The following is a 20039-nucleotide window of genomic DNA, read 5'->3' on the forward strand; positions in this document are numbered from 1 at the left end:
CCCAGAGCTCAGCTCCCATTACCCTCCAGGATGAGTGGGTATTCCCTGTATAAAACTAACATCCACTTCTGTCATTTTAGAGCTTTCCTGCCAAGATAACTGCAGGGTGTCCATCCTGTAAGACACTAAGCAAGAGCTTAAACTCCCTGGAGTCAAGGATACCTTGTGTTTTACACCACTGAATGGCTAGCCCTGCCTTGGCACACAGTCTGTGATCCATGTTCTCTTAGCTTGATGATATTGTGTACAGCAGTATATGCTCAAAGCAGTTGGCTTGTACAGCTCTTATCCCTATAGGACACCACAGCCCTGTGCTACCCACAGTCCATTCTTGGGCGAGTTTGAGATGGAAACACTCAGCATATTTTTTGGATGTGCGAGCTACATGCTTGACCATCTTCCTGGGCTGAATGGTGTTTTACCAATCAAACCGATTCTGAGAAGGCGTAGACAGAAAGCTCAGAACTGATTGGCTGACTATTTTTACTGTGGTTTTAACGAATGAAGAGAGGTGTGGATTATTTGAAGAATTTGATTGGTTACAATGAATATATAAAGTATGCTGATACTGATACAATGGTAGAATTTGATGAAGGGTGTGAAGCCTGAAAGCGCTTACTCTTTTAAATTGCTTTAATAAAGATTTATGCCGGTTTCTGTGGTGGTCCAAGGAGGTTTTTTGTTTTATTTTGCATACTGTGTGCTGACTCGAATTGGACCTTTGGTGTTCCTGGGTTTGACTGTAATTTATTGGATTCGCTTTTTCTTACTACAAGGAGCAGACATGGGTGGCGTTGATACGAATTCAATTGAACTTTGATATAGACCTGTTTCACCTGCAATGAAATCCCCTATCTAATTAAAGACCCATATCTAATCTTAATCACAGTTATAAACTATTTATGACACCCTTGGATCATTCGGACAGTGGTAGATTTTTGTGGGAACAGCAGACATTTGATAATACTGCCAAGACTCTTGCTTTGATTCAAAATGCTTAAGACACCAGATCTCCAGTGATGATACTCAGTTTTAATATTAGGAAAGCTTCTGAGTAGACTAGAGTTACTTTTTTTAGACATGGACACCTATGGATCCCCCAAATGTTAAAATCTTCCAGAATATACACATTGCTTTGTTGGGCAAGGTCAAGGTTATGTGAGGGGTCTGTAGGAGAAGGTGTAGGTGTCCAGGGGTACTCACTGGGGTTGTCCTCAATACAATCTACCTTTTATTTTGGAAAACTGTCAGCTCATTCACAGAGGTTATAAGACAGACTCACTACATCGACCATATTCACCTTGCCAATACTCCCTTCCTCATGGGGTACCTCCTGCCTCCATTACATGAAGAGTTCATAGGTTCATAGGTTCATACTAGGCTATCTGCCCGAGGGCATTTACAAGCCTAGCCCATAGTTTTGTGGCTTACGCCACCCCTTTAGTATGGGGAACTATACCCATTATTTTGCTGTGCCTCTGTTGAGCAGTGACACTGAGGTAATCCCTGGGGTATATCTGCGATCTCCCATCCATTGGTCAAGATTTCTCTTGAACAAGGCCAGCGAGGTGCTCTGCCTCACATATACCGGGATTTTATTCCACAGCATAGGGAGTCTTTGGGTGATGAATCTATCCCTCCAGCACGTCCTATTAATAGCCGTGTCGAGGTTTAAGTCTCCCGCCCTTGTGGCTCTGGCGGATCTAGATTTTTTGAGGTGAAGCATATTCATCAAATCTGGGTTTGACATGGCCTTGTATGTTAGGCAAAGGTCACCTCTGAGCAAGCGGTAAGCGACTGAATAGAGCTGGAGTTCTTTCAGTCGGGCAGCATAGGATAGATGTTTGAGACCCTTTATCCTTTTGGTGAGGAACTTTTGTGGCCTCTCCAGCTGCTGCAAGTGTCGGGTCAGATACATTCGAATGGGGCATTGTACTCAATCATTGGTCTGATGAGTGATGAGTATAGGAGACTATGACCTCCCTTGATCTAGATGAGAATCCCTTCATGATAAGGTGGGCAATGTAGAAGGTCTTCCTAACTACTTTAGCTACATGGGTGTCGAATGACAGACTACTATCAACCTGGGTCCCCAGGTCCCTGATAACTTCTTCTGTACTCAGTGGATTGCCACCTATTTGGTAGCTAGGGGTAACCTTGTTTTTCGAAGGGTATGACTATGCATTTTTTGGCATTTAACTTTAGGCCATGGCTCTGGCACCAGTTATCCGTTTCTGTGAGACCCTTCTGAAGGATATCTGTGTCAGATGTGTTTTCTACTATGGCGCCCAGTTTGCAGTCATCTGCAAACTTTGTCAGCCATAACCCTCCTGTGTTTGCTTGTACTTCGGAAAAGTAGATGCCAAACAAGAGTGGGCCCAGGACTGAGCCCTGTGGTACACCACTTGTGACAGGCTTTGAGTCTGACATGGCGCCAGCAACTCTGACCCTGTGGGTTCTGTCACTCGGCATGATTTGGGGGAATGACCCCCACAGAAGCACAAGTAGATAATGCAATGGCCAGAAATAATGCATTGGCCGGAGGTCAGGATCGAACCTTGTACCTTGTGTATGGGAGGCGAATACCTTAACCGCTTCGCTATCTGGTCTCTCTTCCTCTAGTTCAGGCTAGGGAGGTACTTAAAGTTATCCATTCAGTCATCAAAGCTTGCCTTAAAGGAAATGAGGATATCACTCGTTTTATATGTCTATTATTTCAGAGATGAGGAAAGTGCTGTGTAAATAAACCTGACCGTCCAGCATGTCTTATTTATTTACTTTTGTAAAAACTGCACAAAAAGACCCAGCCATCTAGCATTTTCATTGTGTGATACCTTAAACCTCCTATAATGGAGGCCCATGGGATATATGCAAATGACCCTTTAAGGACATCAAGTATTTCCTGAGCTACATGGGTTATGAATAGCCATGACTTTTTTTTTTTTAAACTTTTTAAGTCTTGATTACATTCAGGCCATTAAAGCCAACCCCCCACTAGCTGGTGACATGCATGTTTCAACTTTTTAAATAAACTCATCAACACAGCATAAGTGGAAAGCTTGGCTATACTTCAGAAACACAGGGTCTTTAAACCCAGATGATGCTCATAAAATGAAGGTGTCTGCAAAATATCCCAGGTAAATTCCAGACCAAAGGGTGAAAATGTCACACAGACAAACCATTTAATAAAAACTGCAAGAAAAACCCGGTCAAGCCATATAGCTGACGCACGTGATGTCCTTAAGGGGTTATTTGCATATATTCAATGATTCTCCATTACAGGAGGTTTAAGGTATCATGTAGTGAAAACTCTGGCTTGGATGGGTTTTTCTTTGCAGTTTTAACTGAATGGTTTGTCTGTGTGACCTTTAAACCCTTTGGTTTGGATTTATTTACTGACAGAGATTCAATTACTTAGTTAAGTGTTTAAGATATCATTTGCTGTGTAGGGGTGCAGGAGATATAGCAAGACTGAGTCCTCACAGCATGAAATGATCTACATTATAACAGGCATAGCATAGGAACAGAGTTTCAAGTCTGTCTTGGTAGCTGAGGGTCTTTAGTCCTGTGTTCTTTCTAGTTACAAACATCTGCGCTAATAGTAGTCGTGTGATATGTCCAGAAATTACATACTACAAAGGACATTCTACATTTCATTTGATCAGGGCAGAGTATAGAGGAATGATGACTTCTGAATTAGATGAGAAACTTTTAGTTATTAACTGAGCTATGCAGAAGGATTTCCTGATTACCCCTGATGTATAATAGTCAAAGGACAGGAACTTTTCTACAAATGTGCTGAGATCTGTGATAACTGTGTCAGTCTGGATGGAGTGCTACCTACAATGTTCTCTGTCGACATCTGCTTACAAAGGTGAAAATGCAATGCTTCTTTGCATTTCACTTAAACCTGTCTCTAATATACCATTGATTTATGTGACAGACTATGCTGCAGTAACACAGTATTAGACACTGAGCAAACAACAACAAATACAATTCACAGTCAGTGTCACATTTAGTTAGCCATTTAGCAGAGTACAGTTGTGTAAATAAACTTACCATAACAGTAGATGTTTGAATAATCACTGCTGCAGTAGCCTTAGCTAAGTGGGTCATATCCTGCCAAGGATATAACAGCCAGACAGCTTCTAAACCTTCACGGCATCTCCCATGTGCCCTACAGGCAGCTCAAGCTGATCTGAATACAAGACAAGTTTGGGCATGTAGCCCTTCAGAGTTTTCCTGACAACAGTGAGAGGGCGGCTGAGTCCTAAAATGACAATCCCAGGAACAACAAAAAATAAATGTTCACACCCTGGCATAAAAAGCACACCAAAAAAAAACATGGGGGTGTGGGGGGAGGGAGTGGCAACTGCAGCAATGATCATTTGTACATCTCCTTTATGGTAAGTTTACTTACACAACTTTACTATGTTCATGCATAGATTAGTATTAGGCTAACTGCCATTAACATGGACCATTTTAAGGCTAGTCAGTTACCTCATGTGAGAATCAATCCCTGCACCTAGTGTATGTAAGGTAAACACCTTAACCATTATGCCAAGAAACAGGAGAAAACAACATCATACTGACCACTGTTGCAGTTGGCTTAGCTATATGGGTAGATTACCCTAGCTAACTACATTCAGGAGGTGAAAGGAGAAGAGTCCAGGAGCCCCTGGAGAATGGTCCTAGCAAAGCCTGATCTGGACCTACAGAAGGAATCAAGTTTATAGTGCTTTGTAAAAGTATGTACAGAGGACCATGTAGCAGCTTCTTGAATACTAGAATCTAACCCTTTCTAAAAAGCCATAGATAAAGCCAAGACCCTGTCAGATGATGAGTATAGAAAAAAAAGTTAACAGCCTTAGACAACAATTTGGAAACAGTCTGTTTTGACACAGGTTGTCCCTTCTTACCTTCACAAAAAATGAACAATTGATCTAAAGCGCTGAAAGATTTAGTTCTGTCAAGACAGTACCCAAGTAGTCTGTAGACATCCAAACTATAGCATATCCTTTCTCCCTCATTTTTAGGTTCTGGAAAGAAAATGTTGACATGAATGGTGTGGCTTACAGTAAACTTGAACATCACTTTAGGCACAAGAGAAGGAGTATTCTAAAAGAAACCATGTCCTCATGGAAAATAAGATAGAAGCTATGACATCCAAAATCCATATCTCCTCACAGTGGCTGCAGTCTTAGTGGAAAACTTTAGAAACAGATCTAGATTTTTTCCTGTAGAAGAAAAGCTCTTTAAAACGAGGTGTCTGGTTGACATCCTAAGAACACAATCATGTGTGAAGGAGTCAAAGACTTTTGAACGTTCTCCTGGAATCCCAGCTTGTGTAAGAGATCTCTTACCCAACAGAGATTCCTGACACTTTGAAAAAGACTCTGCAAGGATAAGCAAGTCATCTAAATATGTGAATATGTGGACATCCTGTAGTCTGCAATGAGCTTTAACTGAAGCTAGACACTTTGTACATACTCTCAGTGCAGTGGATAGTCCAAACAGTAGGGCACATAACTGGTAATGTGATCTAGACACACAAAATACCAAGAAATGTCTAAAGTCTGGATGAATAGGGATGTGATAAGCATCTTTTAAGTCTAAAGTTACCAGGAAACATGAAAGACAAAGAGAAGGTAACAAGTTGTGAAATTACATCATTTTGAATTTGGCCACTACCACAGATTTAGGAAAGAAAGATCCAGAACTGGTCTCCAAGCATTTTCTTTCTTTGTCATCAAGAAAGTACAGTTTTGTACCTACCATAAATGTAGATGTTCGAGTGCTAATACAGCTGCAGTAATCACAGATGGGTTTTCAGCCGTCAGGCGGTCCCTCGGTCGGCCGAATTCCAAAGTCTTGGTCCGGCGTCGGTTGTCGTCGCTTACTCTTCTGACGTCAGTAAGGCCAGAGTATATAAGACACAGCCGACGCCATGTTCTTCAGTCTTTCTTGCCCCAGATGTCAGGTGCCCCCAAAAGGAAGGCAATACATAAATAAGGCTTATCTACATATGCAGGCAATGCAATGTAATGCAAAATCAGTGTAAGCAAGCAAATAAAACATAGCAGGATAACCCAGTCAGGTGGTATGAAGAGGTTGTTAGGCCCCATGCCTTTACCAAGTGGGGAAGGAGGGAGGGAAACCTGTACTGCAGCTGTATTAGCAATCGAACATCTACATTTATGGTAGGTACAAAACTGTACTATGTTCATCGTGCATACAGCTGCAGTAATACAGATGGGTAGAGTCCCAAAGCTATGCATAGGGTGGTAGGTACTATGAGGAACTGGGTTGAGCCAGAATGCCCTGCAAAACAGCAGTGGCAAAGCCTGCTCTTGTTCTGGAGTATAAGAGTAGGTGGTAGTGTTTTGTGAAGGTATGTACAGAACTCCAAGTGGCTGCCTCCAAAATATCCTTAGTAGGAACGCCTCTGAGGAAGGCTGTAGAGGTGGCTGTGGCCCTGGTGGAGTGAGATCTGATACCAGTAGGGACAGATTTCCCATGATAGGAATAACAAAACCGTATGCAGTGGCCAATCCACTTGGAAATGGTCTGTTTGGTAACTGGTTTCCCTTGAGCCCCTACGGCATAGGACACAAAAAGTTGTTCTGATTTCCTGAAGGACTTTGTTCTGTCCAAATAATAACGTAGCTGCCTATGGATGTCTAAAGTGTGAAGCAGCCTCTCCCTTTTGTTTTGAGGGTTAGGATAAAAGGTAGGTAGGTGGTATGGCTTGATTTAAGGCTACCCTGGATCCCACTTTTGGCATAAAAGATGGGTTGGTACGAAGGGAAACCCTGTCCTGATGGAAGATGAGGAAGGGCTGCACCGCCATGAGGGCCTGTAGTTCAGAAACCCTACGAGCTGAAGTGATGGCCAGAAGGAAAGCTGTTTTCCAGGACAAATGTTGCAGATCTGTTGAGGCAGCAGGTTCAAAGGGAGGCAATGTTAATTTTTCTAGTATGTAATTAAGGTCCCAGGCTGGTATTGGTTGCTTCCTTGGAGGTCTTATATTCTTAGCCCCTCTGAGGAACTGTCGTAAGAGTGGGTGAGAGAATAAAGGAGGATCCGTGTTGAATTCTGCAGAAATGGCTGAGGCATGTATTTTTATGGAAGAAAATGAAAGTCCACTGTTCAGCTAGGTACTGTAAAACCTGAGGCAAGTTCAATTTTCTAGGGTCCTGGCCTCTTTTCTCATTCCAACAGCAAAACCGCTTCCATTTTGCAGAGTAAGCTTTTCTAGTAGATGGTCTTCTGGCCTCCAAAATGACATCCTGCACCTCCTTGGAGAGTAGGGACTGTTGTGGTGTCAAGGAATTTTCTATGCAGCGAGGTTGAGTGTTTTCAGCTGACTGTGAAGAGTTTTGTAGCTGTTCTGAGTCAGTAGGAGAGGCATTAGAGGCAGGGACCAGGGAGGAGTATGTGTTAGGCTCCTCAGGAGTGGATACCAGTGTTGCCTTGGCCAATCTGGAGCAATCAGTATCATCCTCGGTTTGTCTGTTCTTGCTTTCAAAAGCACCTTGGGCAGAAGGGGCAGAGGTGGGAATGCATAAACTGTCCATGCTGTCCAACTGAATGAAAGGCGTCCACTTTCCAGGCCTTTGGATGAAAGGTCCTTGAACAAAACTTTTCAGTTGATGGTTCCTGTGGGAGGCAAAAGATCTATGTCTGGCCTCCCCACGCTTGGATTATCTCTGTAAACACCTGAGGATGTAACTTCCATTCGTGTGGATCTGTCATATTTCTGCTTAGAGTGTCTGCCAGTGTGTTTTCCAGTCCTGGCAAGTACTGTGCTTGAAGTTCGATTTGTCTTTCCAGAGCCAAGTTCCAAAGAGTCATGGCTAGTCTGCACAAGGGGTATGAATGTGTTCCTCCTTGTTTGTTTATGTACCACATTACTGTGGTGTTGTCTGTTCTTATCAGTAATTGTCCTGGATGCAGGAAGTCCTTGAAAGCTGTAATTGCATTTATCACTGCTAGCATTTCTTTTTGATTGATGTGAAGGTGCTTTTCCTTTTGGGACCATCTGCCCTGAATGCACCTGTCCTTCATGTGCCCCAGGCGTAATCTGAGGCGTCTGTGGTTATGACTTGTTTTGCTTGAGGCTTGCAGAATGGAAGGCCTGTGTTTACTTGACATGCTTGGGCCCACCATAGAAATTCCTTTTGCAAACATGGAATTATTGGTACAATTGCTTCCAAACTGTGACTGTGTTGAGACCATAGATTTTTTAGGTACCATTGAAGTTTCCTCATATGCAGCTTTGCACATGGGATTAGAAGAATGCAAGATGCCATGAATCCCAGAGCCTGCAGGATTTTCCTTGCAGTAAGCCTGGTACTTTTGCTACTGTTTTGAAGTACTGAGATAGTTGCCCTTGTTTTTCTGGCGTAAGATATGCCATCTGGGTGTTTGTGTCCAAGTTGGCACCCAGGAAGGTTATTTTCTGAGATGGTGTTAGTCTTGATTTCTCCTTGTTGATGGTACATCCCAGAGAAAGCAGTAACCGTGTCACATAAGCCAGATGTTCCAGTAGTATCGTTTGCTGTCCGCTTGGATCAGGCAGTCGTCCAGATAAGGGTAAATTTGTATCCCTTGAAGTCTGCAGTAGGCAATCACTGATGCCAGGCACTTTGTGAATACTCTGGGCGCAGTAGATAAGCCAAAGGGCAATGCAGAGAATTGATAGTGGATTGAACCTGCAAGAAATCTGAGGTATCTTCTGCAGCTTTGTCTGATTGGGACATGCAGGTATGCCTCCTTGAGGTCCAATGTTACCAGCCAAAACTCCTTGCCCAGCATGGGAAGAAGTTGCTGTAATGTGAGCATCTTGAATTTTGGCACAGTAGGAATGTGTTTAGGATGGATAAGTCCAAAATGGGTCTCCAGTCGGTTCCTTTTCTTGGTACCAGAAAAGTCTTGAATAAAAACCTTGACCTTGTTGGAGTGTAGGTACCTTTTGTATAGCTCTCATGTTTAGGAGCTTTGAAATTTGCAGTTGTGCCTCTGCCCTTTGATTTTGTGGCAGGTTTGGCATGCCTCTCATTTTTGGAAGAGTGTGAAATTGAAATTTGTAGCCTCTGTTTATAATGTCCAGTATCCATTTGTCTGTTGTGACAATATGCCAATTGCTTGCAAATAATGCTAGTTTCCCTCCCAAAGGTGCTGTCAGCTGAGACTTGCTTGGCATGGAAATGAGGGAGTCATTGGGTTTGCTTCCTGTATTGTTGTGCACTGTCTTCACCACCTCTTAGTGCTGGATATTGCCATTGTCTGCCTCTATATGATCCTTGTGATTGCCCTCTGCCCCTTGTGCGTCTGTATCTGCCTCTTTGGGGCTTGTCAGTGGCTGGAAAGGACCAGTTTTTTGAAGGCCAATTTCTGCTAAAACGTGGTGGTTGGACCTGTAAGAAAGCCTCGACAGTTTGCATAGATTTGGCTTTTTCTTCCATTTTCCGTAGTATGTCCTCAGCATTAGTACCAAATAGTACATCCTTTTGTAAAGGAGCATCAAGAAGTTTAGCTTTCACATGATCAGGTAAATTTTGTTCCCTAAGCCAGGCATGCCTGCGAATGACTGATCCTGTGGCAGCCGCTCTACTGGAAGCCTCTAGGGCATCATAACCACATTGTAAGGTGTGTTTACCCACTTGCTCTGCACTATGCATCATATCCTGTAACTCTTTTAAATCTGGTTGTTCAGGTTGCGACATTTTGTTCCTTAATTGTGATAACAGGTACTGTTGATATTTAATCATATGAAACTGACAGTTTAAGGCCCTCATGGCTAGGGTGGCCGAGGTATATACCTTTTTACCCCACCTTTCTAGAGATCTGGATTCCCTTTCTGCAGGGAGTGGATTCTTGGCAGTGGAGGCCTTTAATCCCTTGGGGCCTTGTGAAATGGTTTCAGGGTCAGCATTATGGCCTTTGTAGAGAAATTGGTGAGAGCTGGGTACTCTGTAATACCTATCAGGTTTTACTGGTGCAGGAGGCAGAGAATCAGGGTTAAGGCAAGCCTCCGAATAGACATCATCCAGTACATCCAAAACAGGGGGTATAGCCAGAGGTCTGTGCTGAGGTAACCAAAGAAATTCCCTAAGTCTTTTCTTGGAATCTGAAAAGTCTTGGCCTTCCCAATGGAAGTGTTCCCTCAAAGTGTGCAAGGTTTCCCCAAAGAAAAATCCTCAGGGGGGATACAGAAGGAATGGACTGTTCTGCATCCGAATCCTCAAAAGGGGAGTAAGAGTGTTCCTCTGCATCAGAATGTTCTGATAAAATGGATCCCTGATCAGAAGAGGGAGATTCTTCCTCCACTCTGGGTCTCTTGTCAGGAGGGGGCTGAGAACCTCTGATAAGAGTAATTAAATCCTCAGCCATTTTAAGCATCTGTTTCTTAGGCATGGGTCCAGGAGATGGGCCCTGTGCAACAGGCCTTGTGCGATGCCTGGCTGCTTTGGATTTAGTAAAAGCCTTTATTGAAAAAGAAGATGGGGGCCTAAATACACCATGGGTGGAGGTGGACCTGTCCACATTAGTAGGCTCGACATTAGCAGGGGCTTCGGTTGTAGTCTGGGAAAGGACCGAGGACCCAGCGGTCTCGGGTACAGAGAACACCGCCAAAGGAGTGTCGTCGGTAGTCAGGGACTGCAAAGGCGTCTCGCTGAGAACCGGACCACGTGTAGCCTGTTTTGGCGTGGTGTCGGCGGGGACCGCAGGTCTCGCGTGTCGGTCCTTTTCCTTGCATTTTTTGGACAAAACGGTAGTCAGAGTGTCCGACGACATCTTATAATCAAAAGCTTTACCAAAGTAGTGTTGGGCGAACTCCGCCCGACGCTTGATAGTGTGTTTATTGAAGGTAGTGCAAAAGCGACAGCCCGAGACGTCGTGGTCTGGGCCCAAACAAGGTATGCAACAGGAATGGAAATCCTTATGCGGTATTTGCTTCCCACAAGAAATACAATTATTAACTTTTTTCTGACATTGGTCTGAGGCAAGAAAAGTTTCCCCAATGGGGTACTTAGCTTTAAAGAAGACTTCGGTTCCAATTTTTTTTTTTTTTTTTTTTTTCGTAATTCAGGAGCTGGCCGACCGGCACTTGCGAACTGCTTCTGCTTCGGGCACCCCGCGGCAAAAAAGACTGAAGAACATGGCGTCGGCTGTGTCTTATATACTCTGGCCTTACTGACGTCAGAAGAGTAAGCGACGACAACCGACGCCGGACCAAGACTTTGGAATTCGGCCAACCGAGGGACCGCCTGACGGCTGAAAACCCATCTGTGATTACTGCAGCTGTATGCACAATGAACATCATCTTTGGATAAAAAACATTCCCCACCTGCAGAGGAGGAACTCCTTCCATCACTCCTTGGAACAGCATGTGATGAAGAACTAGTGGAAACAAGAAAGTCTGAGCTGGAGGATGAGGAATGACCCCCTGCAAAGGAGGAATTTTGTCCCAATGTCTTCTGTAACCTTGATGAATGACTTTCAGAACCCATTTGTCAAACTATCTGTTGCCAAACAGAAAAATGGATATTCAGTCTTTCTGGAAGAGAAAAGAGGCCAAGATGGGAATGAGTCACAAGATCTCTTGAACAGTCATTCAAACTTGTTGGACTGTCTGGTTTTGGGAGATTCAACACTTCTTCTTTGGAATCTACTTGCCATTTCTTCTTAAACGTCTGTTTACCTGCATTTTGTTGAGACTGTTTATTCTGCTTTTTTCCAAAACTGGATGAGGAAATAGAAACTCCCTTGGAAGTTTTGGGGAAAGAGGGCCCCATTTCATCACTCTTTTTGATCACCTCTGCAGCAGAGGGGCCAAACACCAAATCTCTCTCCACGGGTGAATTTAAAAACTCATTTTAACATAATCTAGGCAGTTCTGCGAATGGAGACATGCAAACCTCCTCAAAACAGTTCCAGTGGCCCCTGCCCAAGAAGTATCAACAGAGTCATGCACACACTACAAACAATGAGTAGTGACAAGTGCAATAAAAGAAATTAAGTTATTTAAAGCATATTTTCCTCACAAGAAGAAACTGCAGATAAAACATTCCTCATACTTTCACAAATAGAACAAACTTTAACATAAGAACCTGACAATTCAAAATTCTGAAAATCAAAACTGCAGAAGTATACACTTTTTTCCCATGACCATCACTAATTTTCCCATCCTTATGAGAAAGACTAGGTGCTTAGCAGCTGTGGTGTCAACTAAAGCTAAAGCTGCTGGGTCAGGTTTGGGAATAGTGCATAAAAAATTAAGACTCGGGAACTTTATACATTCTATCTGCCTTTTTGGGAACGGCAGGCTGATTATCAGGAAAACTGCAGGCATTACTAAATGCATCCTCTAGAGCAGACACAACAGGAGGAATGGGTCTATTAAAGCCTGCAATTTGCCTGACAGCCAGCCTACTGACTATCAAGAAAATTGTAGGTATTAATATATGCATCCTGTAGAGCAAGCAAAACAAGAGGAATGGGTTTAGGATCTGGAAAATTCTTTTAAACAACTCGTAGTATTCTGATGGTCTGAGAAACCTCAGTATTCTCCCACTAAAAATAGTGGCACATTTTAACAACAGACTCAGAGAAAGAAAAGGACCCACAGGGAGACTCAGAATCTGAGCTCTCCTCTGAGTCTGAATCAGAAACTGGAGGGGAAAACCCTGTATCCTTCCCTGCATCTTCCTGTTCAGATTCAGAAACTTGAATCTCTTCAGGAAAAGAGGCATCCTTCTTTCTTTTACCATAAACTACTTTTCAAAAATGATAAAAAACCCTGAGCCAGACCCAATAAACTATTACTATCCAAAGAAATTTGAGGAGGAGTAGATGCATGCTTGTTTTTCTGTTTTTGACAAGAAAAACGGGGCCAGCAGAGTTACTAATGGGAACAACAGCTTCCCCAAGAATGGGCAAATCATTCTGACACAACAGGGAAACCTGCCCTCTTCCCTCTCCCAGGACCAAAATAAGTGGCACTCCCTTGCCCACTGAGGGAACCTCAACAGCTGCAGAGACTACAAGAGATAAAGGCAACTCATAAGTAGATTAAGAGTTAAAATTGTTAGTAGCCCCACTGCTCAGTCATATCCTTGCTGGATGAATTTTTTTCTGTTTGTTTAATTTATCCAAATATTTAGGGTTTTATTACTGTGACAGGAAATGACCCATTCCTAAGTGTGGGCATAGTTAAAGTTGGTAAAATCAGTATAGCTTCAACCTCTGATGCTTGGCAAGTGTATTCTCAGCAGCCACAATCTACAGTTTAGAAAAAGAAACGTTACTTTAGTCCATCTAGTGAGCAGAACAGTTAAGGAGTTAGTCTACAATAGGTCCCAAATAAAGGATGAGGTTAAAGATAAATTGCAGCATCTACCCCATAAGCCTACTGACTGCACCTTATGGACTAAGGTTACTTTTTGGTACTGCCTGCAAATTTTTTTTACAGTCTTAGTTAACTGCACAACATATTTCCAAACTCTCATAATGGATTACTGGATATACAACAGTTGAACTAAGAGCTTTTGATCACATAATTTTTGTGGACTGTGATACATTAACCGATTAGAAGTGAGCTCTCCAGATTTTTTTAGATACTCTCTGGTCTCAGAAGATTAACCTTGTCCCCTCCAAAAACACACAGTACTTCTGCTCAGTTTCTTTTCAATAAGAAGCGAAGACAGGATACTCCTGAAGTGGCCTTGTTATTGTTAATAATAGATTCATAGATAACTACTACTCTAACTGCCCTTCAGGGCCACCTTAAGACTAGCCAGTTTCTCTCTGAGGTGAGAATCAAACCCTTTAAATTGCATCTGTGAGGTAAACACCTTAGCCATTATGCCAACCTCCAAGAGTTCAATGTTAAACGTTGCTTATTAACTGTCAGTGCCACATCATTTTTGTCTTTTTACCCTACTGATCGCTGATCATAAACCCTACTGTCGTTAACCAGACCTATCCTTCTGTGGTGGGGCAATCACTGGTTAAAGTAGGCTATCTATTTTAAACAGCAATTAAGGTTTTTCTGTAATGTGTCTCTAACCCCTCCTTGTGGCAGTTACATATGAGCCTTCTGATACAAGGTCATGCAAATCCTTATCCTGAGGGTGAGCACACAGCTCATGAAGGCTAACACATACGCAGCTTACTAGGGGCCAAGCACCTCTATTGTTGCCGGCAAGACATCTTCTCCTCCAACAGATGTCCACAACGTAGCAAGCTGCATCCCCCAGGATGGATGAGTTGGTATTGGTAGTTCACTCCAGTTGCTTAGCAGTTAAGCAAATCCTGGCCATCTAGGCTGCAGTCAGTTTTTATCCTTCTAAGCAATGAATCCAGGCATTACTACTTTTAATGTTAATCATTCGCAGGACAACAATTACTAGAAACAAGAAAAATTGTAGCAGTGTATTTAACATAACACTAACAAAATGTGTGTCAATCCTCAGCAACAAGTAGGCCTTTATGTCACAGCCAATAAAAGGAGCGGACATCAGGAACTCTTCAGGCTGTCATTCCTCCACTGGCTGTTACCATGCTCCTCTGCTCCAATCTTTCCAGTTCTTTTTGGTGTGTGAAGATTACATCCTATAAAGTAACAATGTGCAGGTAATCCCTACAAAAGAGCAAAGAAAGAAAGAAGGTAGTTGCCAGTTACAGTTATTCTGTGACTGCAGTGAGAGGAGAACCACAGACTGGCTACTTGCTCTGGGACTTGGGAGGAAAAGGCTGGATGGGTGATGTTAAAGTAGGTGGCTACACACCTTACATACCTAGTAATATGGTATGAACACAACTATTATATCTGGTAATAAGTGGTTCATTTTCAGTGTAGATCAATATGTATGTATATATACCTTTAAGAAGCTTTCCATGGATTTGCACGTGTATAAATACTGAGCATGTGTGAATCAGACTGCCATTTTGTAGAGGGCTGTTGAGATGTAAGAATGCATGTTTATAATGGTCTGTCAGTTAATCAGTTAGTTTATATTTTATGATGCTGCTATCCATCCTGATGAGTTTCTATATAATAAAGCATATAATCAAACTACCCCGCCTGTTCATCTTGACTCAGGACAAGTGACATTCAGTATCAGGTAGACCCAAGTCCCCAGTTGCATATCTGAGTTGGTCTGGGAAGAAAACATCTATTTGAGTAGTGTAGCACAAAAGGATGACTGTACTCTGGATGTAATGCCCAATTTGGAGTGTGTGATGAAGGTATTCAGATTTGACCAAGTAGCTGCTACACAAATATCATCTACTGAGAAGTTATTTAGGAAGGTGGAATACATGGCTCCTGTTTTAGCTGAGTGAGGCATGGGTGTTGACAGTAAACTGCATCCATCTTTGACATAAAAAATCTGATGTAATCTCACAGCCATCTGAAGAGGGTGACCTTGGACACATGAAGACCTTTTCTTTGAGATATGAAGGAGATGGGAGTGGTCATTTTTTCCTTAATTCCTTTGTTCTGCTAATGTTTATTTAATATTTGTTAACTGGGAAAGTCTGACTTGGAACGAAGCCAATTTTCAGTGGAGGCCCGGGGAAAAAACGCACCAGATGCATGTCTTATTAGTGTGGGGGGAAACCAGAGCACCTGGAGGAAAGCCACACGAAAGGCACTCCAGCCGAGAATCGAACCGGAGAACATCTTGCTGTGAGGTGACAACATTACCGCTTCACCATTGTGCTGTCCAGAAGAAGTGTAGAAGTTTTGGTACCCTATGTCTATCCATGCAATGCAGAAGATATTCTCCTTTTAAGGTAGCTGGAGAAGAAGACCATCAGGCTGTCAGACTAACTTAAACTGGCAACTGTTATGACTCTAGGTATAATAATGGTTTGGTCCTACGCATTACTATGTCCTTGTAGACTGTGACAAAAGGGTCTACAGTTCTGACAATCTTCTAGCTGTTGTAATCACTACTAGGAAAAAGTCTTCCAGGATATACAAGTAAGGACAGTTTTCAAAGATGGCTCAAAGGGGGTCTCGCTAGGATCTGTGACATGAAGTAAAGATCCTAAGACGACACTCATTTTCTGTAAAAAAAAAAAAAAAAAAAAAAAAAGAAACGTCAATAAGAAATGCTTTTCTGACTATTAGGGCAGCCAAGTAGGACATGTGTTGGACTGTGTGAAAATTAGAAATGCAAGCTGGTAATGATGTGTATAATGCCCAGTTGACTATACATTCAGATGAGAGACTGAGAATGGTGAAACAGGTGGATGAAAGGGCAGCAAGGAGCCAGTCATCTAGGTGTGGAACGATTTTGCTCTATAGCAGCCTCTGATGTACTACCATTGCTGTGCACTTTGCAAAAACCATGGGGGCTGTGGTAAGACTGAGGGGCAGGCTTCTAAACTTGTAATTTTTTGCTCCTACCAAGAAGCCCAGATACCTCTTGGTCTCCACAATATTTTTATATGCAGGTAGGTGTCCTTGGAGGTCCACACGGCAGAGAGAATCATTTGACTCAAGACCATTTGGAACTTTTATTTATTTATTTTTGCAATTTAACCCATTAGTACACTAATCCAGAATGAAACAGAGGTCTCTTACGGGGTTTTTTTTTGCCACCAGAAAGAAACTTGAGCAGCATCCTTGACCGTTCCTATATGGTACAACATCTTAAAAGGGTCTCTACTTCCTGTTCAGATTCTTATCTCTGACAGTGTAGGGCATCTGGCAGAGACTTGGGTGTTGTAGCAGTCTTGTGAAAGGTATTTCACAACTCTTGCCCACCTGTTCAAAGTAGTTTTTGAACCACTCATAGGAATGGGGAAACAACCTTCTTCCAAATGCTTCCAGAAGGCTGCATCCAGGGAACCCTTCAGAAGCACTGCTGCCCTCCTACAGGATGGCCATGACCTTCATCTTAGGAGTAGAAACCTGTTCTTCTAGGATGGGAATTACTCAAAAACAGCTCCGATTTTGGCTGCCTACTGCACTCCCCCTGGTGAATCTGCTGTAACGCACACTGAAACCACATACAGTGCTGGCTCCTCAGGCCTTGGTGAAGGACCACTATGAAGTTTAACAATTCATGCCAATGGATGTTGGAATGTTGGTGCCACGGGGATAGATGCCCAGACAACAAAGGCTGCAGTGGATGCAGTCAGGTAACACTGGGATAATGACGTGAGGAAGGATGGGAAAACCGGGGTTGGAAGCAGACTCTGAAAGCATGGCATCATGTCCTGCAATGAGGCCAAGATCAGAACCAGCATGTTTAATGCAGAGAACAATAGCTGGGATGGCATCGGCATCAGGTCAGCCTGGCACAGGAATTGTAATGCTGCACTGTAAAATGGTCACCAGGGAAGGAGCCTTCAGCCTTGTCAGTCTTAAAGTTGGCACTGCTGTACTGCACTCTGGTGACCGCTGAGATGAATGCAATAGTAACAAAAAATTAAAACAAAATTTGGATCCATAAGATAATCAAGATGCTCCTTAGTTGGGTGTATGGGAAAGTGTGTAATCAATGCTACCTGACAGACTTCATAACCAGTCCTGGCTAATTATTTGCATTCTATTTCCCAAGGAACCAATGTCTGGGGTGAAACCATCTTCACTGACTGATCAAACACGGGACATGGCAAAGATGATTCAAGCAGTAAAACTGTCTCCTTCCTGGTCCTTTACCACTGAAGTAAATGGCTTTGCTGCTTTCATTATCATCTGCTCCCATGTCAGTGGTAGTACTGATACCATGGCCACAGCTGAAGGACCTTGTCTGAGCTGGGCGGATTCATGCACGGGTACTGGTTGGGGCGGCCTTCTTGATAAAAGTCTTCAGTCATTTCAGTAGCCTCTACTGGGCTACTGACTCCTGAAAAATAAAAGGGCTGAGTTTGGAACCTGAATTCAAATCCTACTGTTTAGCCAACAGTGCCTTTTTCTTGAGATGACCAGCTATTTTTCCTTGGCACAAGTAGCTTTATTAAACCCCTTGCAGATTGTGGGACTGTCCTGCTACGCAGAACAGATAATGGAAATGCCCATAACTGGGAACAATCTACCCACCACAGGGGCAAGTCCTAAATAATGTTTTTGGTGTGGAGTCAACTAAGGAATACAGTCTTGACCTTGAATCCTGAAGAATGATTAAGAAGGGAATAAACTAGCAAAGAGAGAGACAGACAGATGAAAGCTGTGACTATGAACGAGGTAACCCAACACTAATTAGTTTTTAGAAACCTAGAGTAGACAGGTAGTGTGAGAATGAGAAGCTGGTTTTCAGCTTGTCTATCTTAGGAGAAGAGAGGCAGTTCCACTCCCTGCAATACCTGCAGAGGCACACAGCAACATATGGACCAGGGATGTGTGCTTGACTCTGTCAAGCCACATTCACAAGGCAGACCACACACAGCATGTACAAAAATGCATACACACATATAGGAAGATACAGCATTCTCTTGCATGTAGGAACACACATGCCAGCTGTCAGGGGAAGGGTTATGGTTATCTAGATGACATCCTCCTGCAATTAGTTTGCGTCAAGAGGACACAAAATGAACAACCAACTTGTGGAAGGCCTGAAGACTGGCAAGCAGTGGGTAAAAATAATTAAACATAAACCTAGATGATGCTTCTGCACCCCTGAAATTGTAATACCGATGAAAGCAGAAATGCTTTTGACAAAAAAAAAAAACAAACCATTTAACAAGATCAGCCTGAAGAAAACTCTTGTGTGTCTAAACTTCACAGAGGGCAGTGAAGAACTGGACATTTGACAGTCAAGCAACAAGATTGGTACCAGGCAGCGGGAGTTTACAGCCTGAATAGTTCCAGGTATGAAGAAGTCCTATGGCATTTAGATCTGCTGTTACTAAAGATGGAACATTTCTTCCCAGACATTATACTTCAATGTTTCAGAAAATTAGATTAAAGATGCTCAATTAACGTAAAATGGAAAAAGATCTGGCAAAAGAAGTTACCAAAACAAAATTCAGGAGCAAATAGTTTGGGTGGTTAACCTTCCAAACACGTTTACTTTTTTTGGGAGGCCATGAAAAAGTGACATGACTAAATACCTTTGTTTTGGTGAAGTTAGTTTGGCTTTCCCCCCTTTTTGAAAATTATTTGCATAAAATGAGGTTAATAAAAAAAACAGGATGTGTTTCCCATAATTTACAGATTTTGACATGCATGTGTGACATCTAGAGGATGTCATACTGATACTAATTTTAAGATATGCCTTGTTGACTTTAATGGAGCTGCAAGTTATGTTAATATATGCACACACACACACACACATATATATATATATATATATATATATATATATATATATATATGTGTGTGTGTGTGTGTGTGTGTGTGTGTGTGTGTGTCTGTGTGTTGACTCCAATTTGCAATAGTACCATACTATACATTTTACAAGCATTTAAAATTAAAAAAGCAGCTACTTCCTTCAATCTCTGAATGGGCACTGTTTATTGGAACACGTTTCCGTATGTAAAAGCATTTTATTTTTTGCTGTAACTCAAAATGCTCAGTGCAATATTACTAGTTAAAGTTGTATCGTGTGCTGCTGGATTATCTTAATTATTTTGCATGATAAGATTGTTCTATTGTTGAAAAACATAGATACACTCACTGTAAAAATAAAATAAACTAACAAACACTATGACTCAGTTTCTACTATTCAAACAATATGCAAATGAATTCAGTTTATGATGAGTCAAACAATATAAGAAACACAGAACTCACTAACTTTCAAGGCTGGCTAAATTTTCTGTGTCACATTTCTGTCATTCACCACATATTTTTCCATAGTGATACACAACAGGAGGTGTAGAGGTTGAGAGACAGGGAAAAAGGTACCAGTACTGCACATAGTTATAAGCAGAGTCTGCCACACGGCGAGACTCATGTTGTAAGGACCACCTTACACTACTAGAAGGATACAAAAATCACTCCACTGTTGCATTGCAGTTTCAATCCTTATACTGAACCAAATTTTAAATATTGTCTGCTTCAAAAATCCATTCAAAAT

At 42.3% G+C, this 20039-nt stretch overlaps 1 protein-coding gene across 1 annotated transcript in view; it reads right to left on the reverse strand.

Moving 5' to 3' along the window:
• SHPRH (SNF2 histone linker PHD RING helicase) overlaps positions 1 to 20039 on the reverse strand; it is a 1609144-nt gene that overhangs the window by 661705 nt on the left and 927400 nt on the right. The gene's annotated exons all lie outside the window — the stretch shown is intronic.

Source organism: Protopterus annectens, chromosome 1.part0 (genome assembly GCF_019279795.1).
Source record: "Protopterus annectens isolate FY-2018-M chromosome 1.part0, PAN1.0, whole genome shotgun sequence".
In the NCBI taxonomy this organism is placed as follows: domain Eukaryota; kingdom Metazoa; phylum Chordata; order Ceratodontiformes; family Protopteridae; genus Protopterus; species Protopterus annectens.